General features: G+C 39.8%; 1 long non-coding RNA gene across 1 annotated transcript; it reads right to left on the reverse strand.

The window, feature by feature from the left end:
• Nucleotides 1-4938: 4938 nt before the first annotated feature.
• On the reverse strand, nt 4939-13900 carry LOC120533481. The gene is made up of 4 exons (XR_005634500.1): nt 13804-13900; nt 9800-9949; nt 6659-6728; nt 4939-5024 (listed from the first exon to the last, which is right to left on the reverse strand). It is a non-coding gene; the product is annotated as an uncharacterized LOC120533481 (long non-coding RNA).
• Between the last annotated feature and the right edge of the window lie 23 nt (nt 13901-13923).

A 13923-nucleotide genomic window follows, 5' to 3' on the forward strand; every position in this document is an offset into this window, starting at 1 on the left:
ATGAGGTGGCTCGGGCATCTGATCAGGATGCCTCCTGGACGCCTCCCTGGTGAGGTGTTCCGGGCACGCCCAACCGGGAGGAGGCCCCGGGGAAGACCCAGGACACGCTGGAGGGACTATGTCTCCCGGCTGGCCTGGGAACGCCTTGGGATTCTCCCGGAAGAGCTGGAAGAAGTGGCCGGGGAGAGGGAAGTCTGGGCCTCTCTGCTCAAGCTGCTGCCCCCGCCACCCGACCTCAGATAAGTGGAAGAGGATGGATGGATGGAAGGTTGGTTTGGGCTTTAATCTCTCATTGTAGAATTTTTAATACAATACAATATTCTTGAATTTTGGCCTTTACTTTGCTCTTTGCCCTTTCCCTATTTGCACTTGTCATTTTTGCCTGGTATCTCTGTATTTTGGGTTTTGGACTTTATTCTTGGTCAGCCTCACCTTGTCTAATTCCTCCTGCATTGGTGGTGACCAATTTATTAAACTTATACAAAGTATGTTGAAATCAAACAATTTAGACCATTTTCCAGTAATTTATTTTGGGGCTCGTGGTCTCCTCTTTTAGCTCAGTAGCCAAAATCACCACATGACCTTCATTTGTATTTCTGTTTTCAGTGTAGGACCACCTTTGCCTTATTTCTCTTTGAACAGGCTCACCTTCATAGGAGAGGACCAACTGCCTGGCAGTGCTGGCATTTCACAAGGGTCTTGCCCCTGCTTTTAGTTTTGTGACTAGTCTTTCACTTCTTCCCTTTATTTGTTCTTTCTTCATTGTAAATTTGTCTTATACTTTTCAACTGCCTTTATTAATGTTTGCTTAATGTTTTAATTTAGTTTGTTATCTTTAGAATGTGGTTAACAAAGCAAATTTCCTAACTAATTTGGTGATCAGCCCTCCAGTGAGATTGCAGCTGTCCGGTTCTGCGTTCAATGGGACTGAAGTTACCTGAAGGCTGTTTAAGTCACTGGTTGGTGCTATCTCATGTTTTAGAATTTTATGTTCAGTATTAGCATTTTATTTTATTTTTTGTTATTTTTTGTTTCAGTGATGTAATTTTGTTCATTTTTCTTGTGGCTGCTGCCATGTTGCCGATAGTTGCCACATAGGTTCCTGTTACAACATTGGTGCCATTTGTGATGTCACTGCACCATAAAACTATAACAGATAGTGGAAAGCACTGCTGGGTATCCTAATCCTTGAATGAATTTATGTCAAAAAAATACATAAATAATAAAATGAAAAAATATTAAAAAGCACATCTTGTTAAGGAACCATGTGTTAGATTGGTTACAAATTGTTTTATGCCTTTAGATTTTGCACAACAATTTGTTTTGATGAGCAGTTTTGGCCTGATAGTTTGGATTCTTGACTGCATTTTTGACTTCACCTCCCATGTCATGTTTTACTCAGTTCCATTCTTTCTCGGTCAAACACATTACATTACCCAAAGCTTTTTTCTGTGGTTATGATTAGATTTTGTTTACATTTTTTTCTCATTATTAAGAACTGTGGTTATGGTTCAGGCTGCATAACCTGCTGAATATAAATAATAATAATAATAATAAATATAATTTGAATTTATATAGCACTTTTCTCACAACTCACTACTCAAAGCACTTTACACAGTGAGTGTGGAACCACTTCAACCACCACTAATGTGTAGCATCCACATGGATGATGCGACGGCAGCCATTTTTGCGCCAGAACACTTGTCACAAATGAGCTATTAGGTGGTGAAGTGGTGAAAGAGACAGACAGGGGGTGATTAGGGGGCCAGAAATGACAAAACCCATGAGGGGCATTTTAGCTAGGATATTAGGATACACCCTTCTCTTTATCAAGGATGCCCAGGGATCTTTATGACCACAGATAGTGAGTACCTCCGAAGAATGAAGCCATTTTTACAGCACAGGGTCCCCATCACTGCACTGGGCATTAGAATCCACACTCACACCACAGGGTAAGCGCCCTCTGCTGGCCTCACCAACACACTCTTCCAGCAGCAATCCAACCTTTACCTAGATGGTCTCCATCCAAGCCCAAACAGGTGGGTTACCTCTTCTGAAGTGCAGGTGTGGTGTGGCTACTGGTGATTGAAGTGACATTTATTTTTGATTGAAAGTCTTTCTAACATAGTTGAAATTTATTCACATCTTTTTGTGTTGTGGTTACCCCCGGGTTTTAAGTCAAGGTTACTTTAGCATTGATTTGAGAAAAAGACCAGAGATGAACTGCATATGATGCGGCGGTATAAAGGTCTGCTCTGTTCTAGTTATCTGAGATTGTGGATTTGAAAAATACAAACCATTTGGTGGATAATAGATACAAGTGCTGCGAATTTTCAGCAACAAATTTTAGGCTTTTTTTTAGCTTAGATGATAGATTAGACTGACTTTTTATTGGTGAATTTGATGAATGTTCCAAACCAACACTGCCTTCTGGTCACTTAGCTGTGGCATTAGTGGCTCATTCCAAAAATGGTCTTTGGCTTCTCTGAGGTAGGCATTTGGTTTTAGCAATTGTATGGTTTTTCTAATCTGTTTTGACTTCAGACTTTTAGTTTTTGGATTAGTGCTTGTCATCACTTTGTGGAAAAAGAGTTTTCACATTGAATTTTGACTAGCAGCAGTTTCTTTATTAAGGTAATGTCAATTAATTCTTTTTTTATATTATACTAGCCGTGTGTGCCCAACTACGTTGCGCATGTTAAAGTTGTCTGTGAAGGGCTCCCTGTTTAAACGCGGCTGCCAGTCGTGAACTGGGCCCTTCGTCGCACAGCATTATGATTATTTATAAGGGAAACAAAATTACAAAGGTAAACCCTTGATCATTGATTCGATAGGAAGGGTCTATTCAGAATCACTGTCCGAATAGTAATTATGTGGTGGTGTAGGAGCATTTCTGCTTCTGTCCGTTCACAGTCCATCTCGTTTTTACAACGCTATCGTTTCCTCTCACGATGTCTTCTCAATCTTTCACCAATCTCGCAGGTTGCTTTTTGGCAATCCAAAGAGTAAGGTAATATACACGGATCAATGGTGATAAAAGGGGGACACATAGGCTCTTTAAAGCATAAATTGGGATCACTTCACTGACATGTGAGCAAGCCACGGTACAACTGTGAGACACGCAGCACTCGCCGGCTACAACGTAACAATAATAATTTCCAGAACGTGCTGTTACGTTGTCATTCATTTTACCCACTGTCTTTCTTTCATTCATATGTTACGTTGGCACGTACCTTTTATCTTTAGCAATCTCATTCTCTAACCAGGCCTCAGGAGCTAATCAGCGTAACACTGTCCAACACCACTTTCGTTATTCCGGCACATTGTTGACATCCGTGGGTAACAACAATGTACTAAACTGGAAGGTGGTCTACACATGCGTGGAATTCGCGGACAAACAAAGATCAAGATCTAAATGAAGATCTCTTTAGTTAATTTAAAGCACAACAGTTTGTTTAGTTTGAATGTCTGTGTTTTGAGGTGTGACTGGAGTACTACAGTCGTCACTAGTATAAGCCTGGAGGAGATTCTTAATGCAATGCCTATGTTTTAGCTGTCTCTCTACTGCCATCTAGTGCTTCTGCTTCTAATTCATTTGCGGACAAACAAAGATCAAGACCCAAATGAAGATTATATATAGAGATTTTGTATTTAGCATTTTGTTTTCTCTTGAGATTAGACTGAACTAAATCTTTTTAGCTTTTGACCTTCACATTCTGCTTGCCAGTCTGAAACTCTAGAAAGAGAACCAATCAACTCCCTCACACCATCACTCTTACTCTGCAATTACCCCTGCAGTTCTAGCAGTGATTTCCAATTTGTACCCTCTTCTCAGATTCATCTCTGGGTTCGTCTTTCATTTGCATTCTGGGTAAGAGGTGGTCCTACACTCTTGTTAGACCAACAAGGACCTGACACACCAGTAGGGTGCACCTTGGACTTCTCTGTCGTGTTTAGATGTAATGAAGGTACAGTGCATATCAAGCTAATCTTGACTCCACCTCAATTGCAGAAGGTCTTATGAACGTTTAAAGTCTGCTCCCTTTTCAGAACCCTTTCCTCATCTGTGGGATGTATTGTTGGTTCTCTCTGTCTGTGGTAAATGTGTCTCAGAGGCCTGCCTTCTTCTTCCCTGTTAAAGATATGTACTTAATGGCCATTATACTCTTTATATGTGTAAGCATACAGACGTCATGCGTGTGCATTTACAATCATTTGTAATTTTATCACTTTTATGATACTTTAAGCTTGCAGACCAAAAGGGAGACAAAAATATGATGGAAGAGCCAAAAGTTCCTACTAAAAAATTAAACGAAAGTCAGGCAGTATGAGAAGATTATGAAAGTATTTCTATGATAAAGGTCACCTAAGTTCAAGTGTGCATCATAAAGATGAAGACAGCAAGGAAGCAACTTTTACCCTAACGTTGTACCTCAATTTGCTAAACTAAACAGAGGAAATTGGAGTCATTGTGAAAATGAAAAAATGGGAGAATTTGCAAAAAGATGCACCAAAAACGTATGTCATTGTTGGAGTCATTCGAGGAGAGAAGTTCAAAAAATCGAATTAATAAGCCAAGCCACCTGTGGACCGCTGAAAACAACCAAATAGAAATACAGTATATTTGTCTTAAGGATCTACAGTGCAAACTCAATGAAGCTTTTAATGAAGACGTGCATCTGTTTAATGATGAATGTAGTGCCACATTTAAATGAGAAATCTCACACGATGATGATTTTATCTGAGCCTTCTTCTTTTTCCCTTTCCATTTTGCTAAATGCTCACTTGCTGAGATGTACCCTCAAGGCTGTTTAAATGTATTTCAATATTTAGAAGACCAGTGAATCATCAGCTTCAATATATTTTTCTGTATTTTTTGCCTTCTGTGTTGATTGAATTGGAAACCTTTTGGTTTTTCTGTTTTGCTTTCTTTTTTTCTGTACAATGTTACTTTGCTGGTAGTTGCATTGCATGCTCTGTAACTCACATCATGGTATCTGGATAGGATATCAGGCCATCTCCTGCTAAAAAAAAACAAATAAATAATGATTGATTGAATGATCTGCAGCTGTTCTTGTCATAGCTTATTGAGATCTTATTCTTGTCTGAGGTTCAACCTGAAGGAGAGCTAACATTGAGATTATAGAGGTAAAAAAAAAAACAGGTACTGTTTCCTCCACCACGTTACATTTTACACTGTGGCCCAGTATGACGATAGTGGTGACTCCTTCAATGGTTTTAACTTAACATCACAAACATGCTGCTAACCAACAAAACACTGAATCACGATAGGCCTGTCGTGAATTTAATGAGACCAACATATTAAAACTTATCATCGCCACCTTGCATCTTGTCATTTGATGGCTCTCACATGCCACAAGTCTTGCTGCAGTTTGCTTTATTGTCAGGCTTCTGGGTAATTGTGAAATAGCTAGCAGTGTGTTCGTCAAACCCATCACAAGAGGAACACAAAATATCACAGTGTTACGGTATCCAGTGAGGAGGAGAAAACATTATTATTTAACTCACAGATATCAAGGACTATGTTTTGAGTTGATCATGCTGCAGAGAGCTATATGATTTATTCCTCATTTATGCAGAAAAGGAGTTGGGCTGTGTGCACAGCATTAAGGGACTAACTTTTATCATTTATAGGAAAGGCTGACCTCTGATACTATCAGAGGACCCAGTGAAGAATGTAAGATCTTAATGGACTATACGAATATTTAAATTGATTCTAAGTGTGCATAATTAGAAGGGTGTATTCCTTGGGAATGCAAATGGCTGTTTGTTTCATGTTTTAGGACATTCCAGTATGTCATAAATTAAGATTTAACCTTAAGCTATGTATAACCTCAGAATGAACTGCTAGGGGTTTTTTTCCTTTTCTAGGATATAAAAGAGAGAACGGGTTTACTTTAGAGATTCTGCTAAAACCCAAATCAGTCGACTGAGTTGGAAAGAGGCAGTCTCACATTCTCTCTACTCACCAAGAATTAAGAATAAAGAAATTATTTTTACTTTAATTGGGTTTAAGTTCTTCCGTTGTTTCCGACTTCAGCGCTCACACCAGCTTAGAGCAAAACTTCACAAATGAGCAACGGAAGCAAACAAAAAGTTAAGGAGATCGCATGGACACAAGATTTTATCCCAAGGTGTGCTTTTCCCACACATAACAAAGAGTTTCTCTGCTGTGGTTTACCTGCTCGTGAGTTTGGACAAGATGTTAAGTTTCAACTCATCAAACTGTAGCACAGCCGTGCGTCTCCTAACCAACGACAGAATAAAAGTGTAGATCATTAATTTGACTCCAAATGATTACTTTTAGGCTAAAAGACCAATTCAGTCTTCATGAGATGAGTTAGTTATAAGTTACTGTAATACCTGAGTTAACTTGACTTACAATTGTTTGCAAAGCCTTAGGTTTTATACCCCTAGGAGGCAATCTGACTGCAACCAGAAGTCTTTTATTTTTATGTAACCACAGAGGTTAAGTGCTGTCTAACATTCTTGTTCTTCATAGTAAAACCTTAGGGGCTAATTAGCTACATTAGTGAATATTACATAATAATTTGGAATAATAAACCTTGGAGGTTTAACAGCTTTACTCAAAATGTGCTTCATTTAATTCAAAACCTAGCTGTTAAAGAATACTCACCAATGATGAATATTATGATTGCAAACCTCAGAGGCGCAGTTGCAGGATGTGTTCACAGAACATAAGAAATCTGAAAAAGGAGAGGAGGCCATTCAGTCCATCAAGCCCATTTGTTTGGCTAATAGCTATGCTGTCCCAATATCTCATGCAGATTCTCCCTAAAGGTTCTCAAGGTTTCTGCTTCAACAAGCTGTCCCAACATCTCATCCAGATTTTTCTTAAAGGTTGTCCAGGATTTTGCTTTATGTCTCAGTAGTTTATTTCAGTCCCACAACTCTTTGCATAAAGAACTACTTCCTGGCTTGAGTTTTAAATGTAAATCCCCTTAGATTCTCACTGATGTCCTTGAGTATGATGTGATTCATCCTTAAGCTGCAAGAATGTTGCTGGATCTACTTTATCAATGTCTTTCAGGATTCTGAAGACCTGTATTAGGTCCCTGCATGCAGTCTCCACTGATCAACACTAAACAGATTTAAATCTCTGAGTCTGTCACACTGCAGATGTGATCTTACCAGTGCATTAAATAGTCTAATCATAATGCCACATGACTTAATTTCAATAGTTTTTATATTTTAACCTAACATTTTATTTGCCTTTTTAATTGCTTCTGTGCATTGTTTAGTCAATGAAAATGTCAACATAAACCCCATGAAATAATCAGCCCCGACACACAAAAAAGTTTGGGGCAGCCACCCGTATATTATCTCTGACTACAAAAGGGTATGAAAAGTCACACTGAATTGTATTGTTTGGAGTTTGTATTATCATGGTACATCCCTCTACTTACCCTTTACCTAGGGGTAAGTGTGCTCATCAAGTTCATTACCGAGTTGGTCTACTGTTGCACTTTAAGATTATCACACACATACATAGATATACGCATACACACAGAAACTCAACAGTGCCCTATGAATGACACACACACAGCTGGTTAACCTCTAGCACTTTAAACCACACAAGTGCCCTAGGAATAACACAGCCTGTCCCTCTCTCAGCACTTCAAGAGACTTACTTATTATCGGCATGAACAACATACAATGTTTTAATGATATCTCAGACCTAAATATTACTTTTGGTCTACAAGAACACATTTAAACATACAAAGGCTCAGCATCCTTGACTATAGCCATTTATCAGCCAGGAATGCCTTACTTTATGTCCTGTTCCCTACTTTTGCATGGAGCTCTCACCCTCGGCCTTAATAAACCTAGTAGCACAGAGCGTATGGCAAACTTCCGCCTGCACCAGGTGCTCAAAGAAATCTACCTTATTACTTCAATCACTCTAGACATGAAGACAAAGTATAGAAAGTTAAAAGCAACATGCTATTTCTTACAGGAATAATAATACCAGTAGAACAAAGAATAATAGAAAATAGGACTGATAGTAAAGACTGGATATACATAGTCTTTAGAAAAAGCTTACGAATAAGTAAAGATGACAAGGCAGCTTGTGATCTCGCACTCTTCGTTGTTCATGAGATACTTTTCTGACGATCAGAAGGAAATGGACATAAGTTGCCGGCGCCCTCTTCTAACATCGCTCTGTTCCCTTCTCCTGACATCTTCGTCCCTTCTTCTTCCTCCCTCCTATGTCACTCTTCAGATGAGGTATATTTATTATAAAATTCTACCGGGGGGTTTTACAAGATGTGATTGTTAGATATTCTGATTTTCTGGCTGTCAATATGATTGTAAGAGCCATTTTCCTAGTTCTATAAAATGTATGAATATTTATTAGATGATAATGCATAAAATATGGGAGGTTCCTAAAACCCCCGTGAATAGAATTGAGTTGGTATTTTCCTGTCATTTCTTAACAGTTTTTGAGTAAACAATGTTCTGTAGTAAGTGTTTTGCCTTGCCTTGTGTAAGGTATAGAAGGCATACGGTTTTTTAACCGTGTCCTTGAAAGAATTCTTTTTATGCTCGCGTTCGTGCTTATGCACGTCACTGAGCCTGGCGCATATCTAAGTGCCAACGGCCTAAGGGTCTTTTGAGTGTAAAGTAACTCGTAAATTAAAAGGTCTAAGTTTTGAACCATATGTTTAAAGCATACAGAAGAAGAAATAAATAACCTTTAAGTACAGAAGTAACCAAAGCTTCATAGGAAAAACTAAGTTTATAGAAGATACATTTTCCCTTTTTTTTTGCCTTTATTCTTTGTAACTATTTTTCTTTTTATTCTTGTATGGATTATTTGCCTTTAACTTTCACTAAATATTTTTAAAACGAACTTTTGGACTGAGAGATTTCTTCGACACGCGTCTTACCCGTGCCTGACTTCACCTTACGCAAAAGCGGCTACAATGATGAATGAATTCACTGTCCGTTTTCCCAAACAATAAAATTATTTTGATGTTGCCTGAGGTATCGGCATGTCTTCCTTTCCCCCGCTGTAAACCAGTTTAGATAGTTGTTGTCCCAGATGACCAGGTTATAAACTAATCAATAGCCTGTCTTCCTTTCTTTGTTGGAACAGCTGTTTTAAAAGTGAGGTACAAGTGAGGATATGATTTGATGTGTCCTGAATTTTGATCATCTGTTGTTTTGTCTTGAGCAAAGTTTAATGGAAATATACCCCACAACAGAGTCAAAGATTGAACTGAGGTATACTGATGCTATCCGGTCTTTAAATGCAGGGAGCCGGAAGTGACATCATCTTTGGGCCCAGAACCGGAAGTAGTGTCATCAGGGTTGCCTCAGGCAGAATTTCCCATATTTGGTCTGCAAAAACAACAGTGGAGTGTTTAGTGCACCCCACCACCCCCTGGCCTGGTGTGGAATTACCTTAATTTGGTCCATTCAGCTTCTTCCTATGCATGCCTGTGTGACAACCCCTAGATCCTTTTCAGAAGTCTCTTCCTGTATGACAGGGTTTACCATCTTGTATTTATAACTGATGTTCTTTTTGCCGACATGTAGCACTTTGCACTTTTCTACACCATTTTCTGTACCATTTAAGCATTAATTACAAGGATACCAGGGAAAAACTAAGTCAGATTTTATGATCATTGACAATTCACCAAGAGCAAAGAAAATTATATCCAGTAACAGCACAGGATAAAGTTCTAATAATTGCAAAATAAAGAATATTATAAATTCATAGACATGCATTATGGAAGACAGAATTACTTACCTTCTCCTTGTATGTGAAAATGTATCCTTTTTATAAATTGAAAATCTGAAGCGAGTCAGAGATCACAGCTAATCCAAATGGGACAAAGTGTGTCTAAAAAAATATCCTAGAAGATTTTCCTAGAACTGGAGTTGAGAACAGTCACATTTGCTGCAAAGGAATACACAGAGAGAGGAATCAGGGGGATACTGTATATGCCTTGAAACCTGAAATGTTACCCTGAGAAATCATATCCAGTGTCTGATTCATTAATATGCATAATTATAGAAGGATTTTTCAGATATATTATAACAGAAACAAACCCCCAAAAGATTCACCATAGCATTAGATCAGATTTGATTCAACTTTATTGTCACTGAATGCAGTACAGGTGCCATTATAGGGAACATGTCTAGGATGATAGGATTCAGCAGCAGAGAAGTGTTCTCTCAGTGATATGTCTATACACCCCCTCACTGCTCACAGGGACAATTACACAGTCGGCTTATCTGACAGTCTGTGGCCTCCTGAAAAGCAGGTCCTTCTCAGATGTTTACCACAAATCAGTTAATCATATTGAGGAAGAAAGGTCCTGCTGGCACCAAACAATACAGTAATTGCAGCCCTCTCATTTTAGGCAAAAAAAAAGAAAAATTCTTTCAAGCAATTCTCACTGCTCTTTGAAACTACCCAAAATATACAAATACTGAAGAAGGCACAGAACAGTTCCTTGTTAAAGAGCATTTCTGGATTCTCCCAGTAACAGAGGCATTTTTGCAGAACCCAAAATAAAGTGTTATCTTTCTTGTTATGGATTAGTCAGGGGTTATCCCATGGCTTATGTTTAAAAGTCTTTTTCATTTATTTTTAATTCATATATCACAATCTTTAATTGTGATGTTGTTATTTATGTTCTTTGTTTATAGAATTGTTTATTTGTGTTGTGGAAAGCAGCCTGGACACAGACAGGCACACATGGTTTTAAATCACCCAACACACGTTTATTCACAGTCACTATTTTCACAGTGCACACACAACCCCAAAACTCCCCCAAAGTCCAGGCCTCACAATGCCTTTGCCTCTTCAGGTCCGCCTCCCCTCCTCTCCAACAAAGACTTCGTCCTCTGCACTCCCGACTCCAGCCATCGAATGGAGGGAGGTGGCCCCTTTTATACACACCCGGATGTGCTTTATGTGCCTCCCAATTAGCTTACGCCAGCACTCCCCGGTGTGGCGGAAGCACCGGCTGCACACCCGGAAGCACTCCGGGTGTCCCTGGTTTTCTTCCTCCCAGCACTTCTGGGTGTGGCGGAAGTGCTGAGAGCCAGGACTCCTCAGGCATTGGGGCGCCCCGTGGCAGTGACCACGGGAATGGAGCTTAGAAGCTCAGTCCTATAGGGACCCGTGGTCATCTGCATGACCCCCCATGCTCTCCCAATCCATCTACTGACTTCATAGGAAGAGTCTTCTGATGACTGTGCCCAAGAGGTCATTAAAGGCCTGGATCTTGTTTTTTATCAGAAACACAGAGGTTCTGCCTCCACTCTGCACAGCACTCACAGTACCAGTGTAGAGGCCGGCCATGATATCCAGCCTGGAGAAAAATACAATTTATTTTTGTATAGCCCAAAGTCACACAAGAAGGGCCTCAATGGGCTTTAACAGGCCCTGCCTTTTGACAGCCCGCCAGCCTTGACTCTCTAAGAAGAAAAATAGCAAAGTTGTATTAAGAGCAAGTGAAGAGGTGTAGGGTAGGACAACAGAAAAGAGCCCACCTGGGGACAAAGAGACAAGGTGATGGCACACATCAACGCAGTATGTGATAAAGACTAGGAAGGAGGCATAGAAGACATGGTACCGATCAACGAGAGAGGAAGATGGAGAAATGTATAGGCAGACAAACAAGGAGGCAAAGGGGAGAGTAATAAGAGACAAGACACAAGCTTTGGAGGAGGGGTATGAAAAATTGGAGACAAAAGAGGCACAGAGAAGGATTTTAGAGTAGCAAAGGCTAGGGAAAAGACTGTGAGCAAGATTTTATTCAGATAATGCAGATGTAAGATGAGCAAGGTGTGGTCTTCAATGAGCATGATTGGATTAAGAGTAGCTGGGAGAGGTACTTTGAAAAGCTGGTGAATGAAGAAAATTCAAGGGTAGTATTTGGAGATGGAGTCCAAAATGAAGGACAAGTACAAAGAATAAGGATGGAGCAAGTAATTGAGGCACTGAAAAGAATGAAGACATGAAAAGGAACATGGCCAGATGAAATACCAGTGGAAATGTGGAAGAGTTAGGGAGAAGAGGAAGCAGATGTGGCATGGGATCTAACGAAGAAGATCTATTAACAGGAGAGAAATAAATAGAGGAATAAAGCTGATGTCACACATTAAGAGAATTTGGGAAAGGGTTCTCGAGAGAAGGCTTAGGGAAGAGACCACCACAGGGGAGGAGCAAATTGGTTTTATGCCAGGGAGAGGAACAAGTGCTGCAGTCTTTGCATTCTGACAGCAGATAGAGAAGCATTGAGAATAACAGAAAGGTTTGCATATGGTGTTTACTGATTTGGAGAAGGCTTATGATATAATGCCACGTTAAAAGGTCTGGAGGTACATGAGAGAGAAAGAAGGCCCAGAGAAGTATGTGAGGATTGTCCAGGATATGTACGAGCGAGTGAAGACTTGGGTTAAAAGCAACAGACAATGTCCCAGTTAGAGGTCTGCACTGAGGATTTTCTTGAAGTCCTCATGTCTTTGATCTGCTTTATGGATGTGTTGACTTGAGGGATTAAAGATCAATACCTCTGGTGCAGGCTTTGTGCTGATGACTTTGTGTTGTGTAACACCAGAAAGGAGGAAAATGGAAGAATAGAGAAGAACTTTGGAAGATAGAGGGCTGAAGATAAACAGGAAGAAGGCAGAATATATGAGGTGTAATGATGATCAGGATTAAGAAGTTAGCCTGCAGGGAGAGCCACTGAAAAGAGTGAATACATTTAAATATCTAAGTTAATTGGTAGCCCAGGAGTGAGAATTAGATGCAGGGATAACTTACAAAGTGCAATGTGGATGGAACATTTGGAAGAAGATACCAAGAATAGCATGTGGTCGAAGAATTAAGAAGGTTAAATGTCAGGTTTTTAAGACAGTAAACGGTAAGACCAGCAATGATGTATGGAGCTGAGATATGAGCAGTAAAGGGAATGCAGGAGAAGTTAGATGTGGCAGAAATCAGAATGTTGAGATGATGGTGTGCAGTTACAAAAAAGGACAGAATAAGAAATGAGACAATCAGGGGAACAACAAAAGTGGGAGAGATAGCTAAGAAAGTACAGGAAAATAGGTTGAAGCGGTATGGATTTGAGGGGATGACATGAATATGAGGAGAGGACAATGAAGATGTGAGCAAAACCTCCAAAGGTCATGTGAAAAAGACAATATTCTCTGAGGGATTAATAAAGTATATCAACAAATCAAAAGAGTGATGAGAATGGAGGTACAGGGGAACAGAAAGCAAGGGAGGCCAAAGAAAAGGTGGTTGATTGATAAAAGTAAAAGAAGATCTGAAGGAGAAGGGCATTACTGGCGATTAGGTACAGGACCTGAACTGCGTGGAGAAGGTTGATCAGGCACATCGACCCCACACAGAAGTGGGAAAGGATGAAGAAAATGAAGATTTATTTTTAAGTACAAATATTGCGCTTGGTCTGAAGTATGTCTTACGTAAGTTATTACTCTCCTAAGTAAAAAATACAACTTTTACATCAAGTCGACTCCTTCTCCAGCTGAAGACACTCTGCGATACCCAGAGAATATCCGACATTACATGAATGCGAATCGGGGCGCTTAGAGATAAGAATGGGAATTGCCAGCGTAAGATACAGTGAATTGCAAACTGAAGACAATAAATGGCAAGTCACAAGCGACACTGAGAAATTCCCTTTAAGACTCCACTTGCGTGTGATTCAAATCACGTGACAGCGACTGAAGCGAAAGATCAAACCCTCCTTTCGCTCTCGGATCACTTACTTCTGCCTCCGGGTGTTATGAGAAAGCCGAACTACTCAAACATGCTGTCTTCTTTAATGCCTCCAGCTGACTGCACGTTTAGATATTCTTTGTTTGTCGTCGCTCTTGATGACGTGTTTT

This window comes from Polypterus senegalus, chromosome 8 (genome assembly GCF_016835505.1).
Source record: "Polypterus senegalus isolate Bchr_013 chromosome 8, ASM1683550v1, whole genome shotgun sequence".
Lineage (NCBI taxonomy): Eukaryota > Metazoa > Chordata > Cladistia > Polypteriformes > Polypteridae > Polypterus > Polypterus senegalus.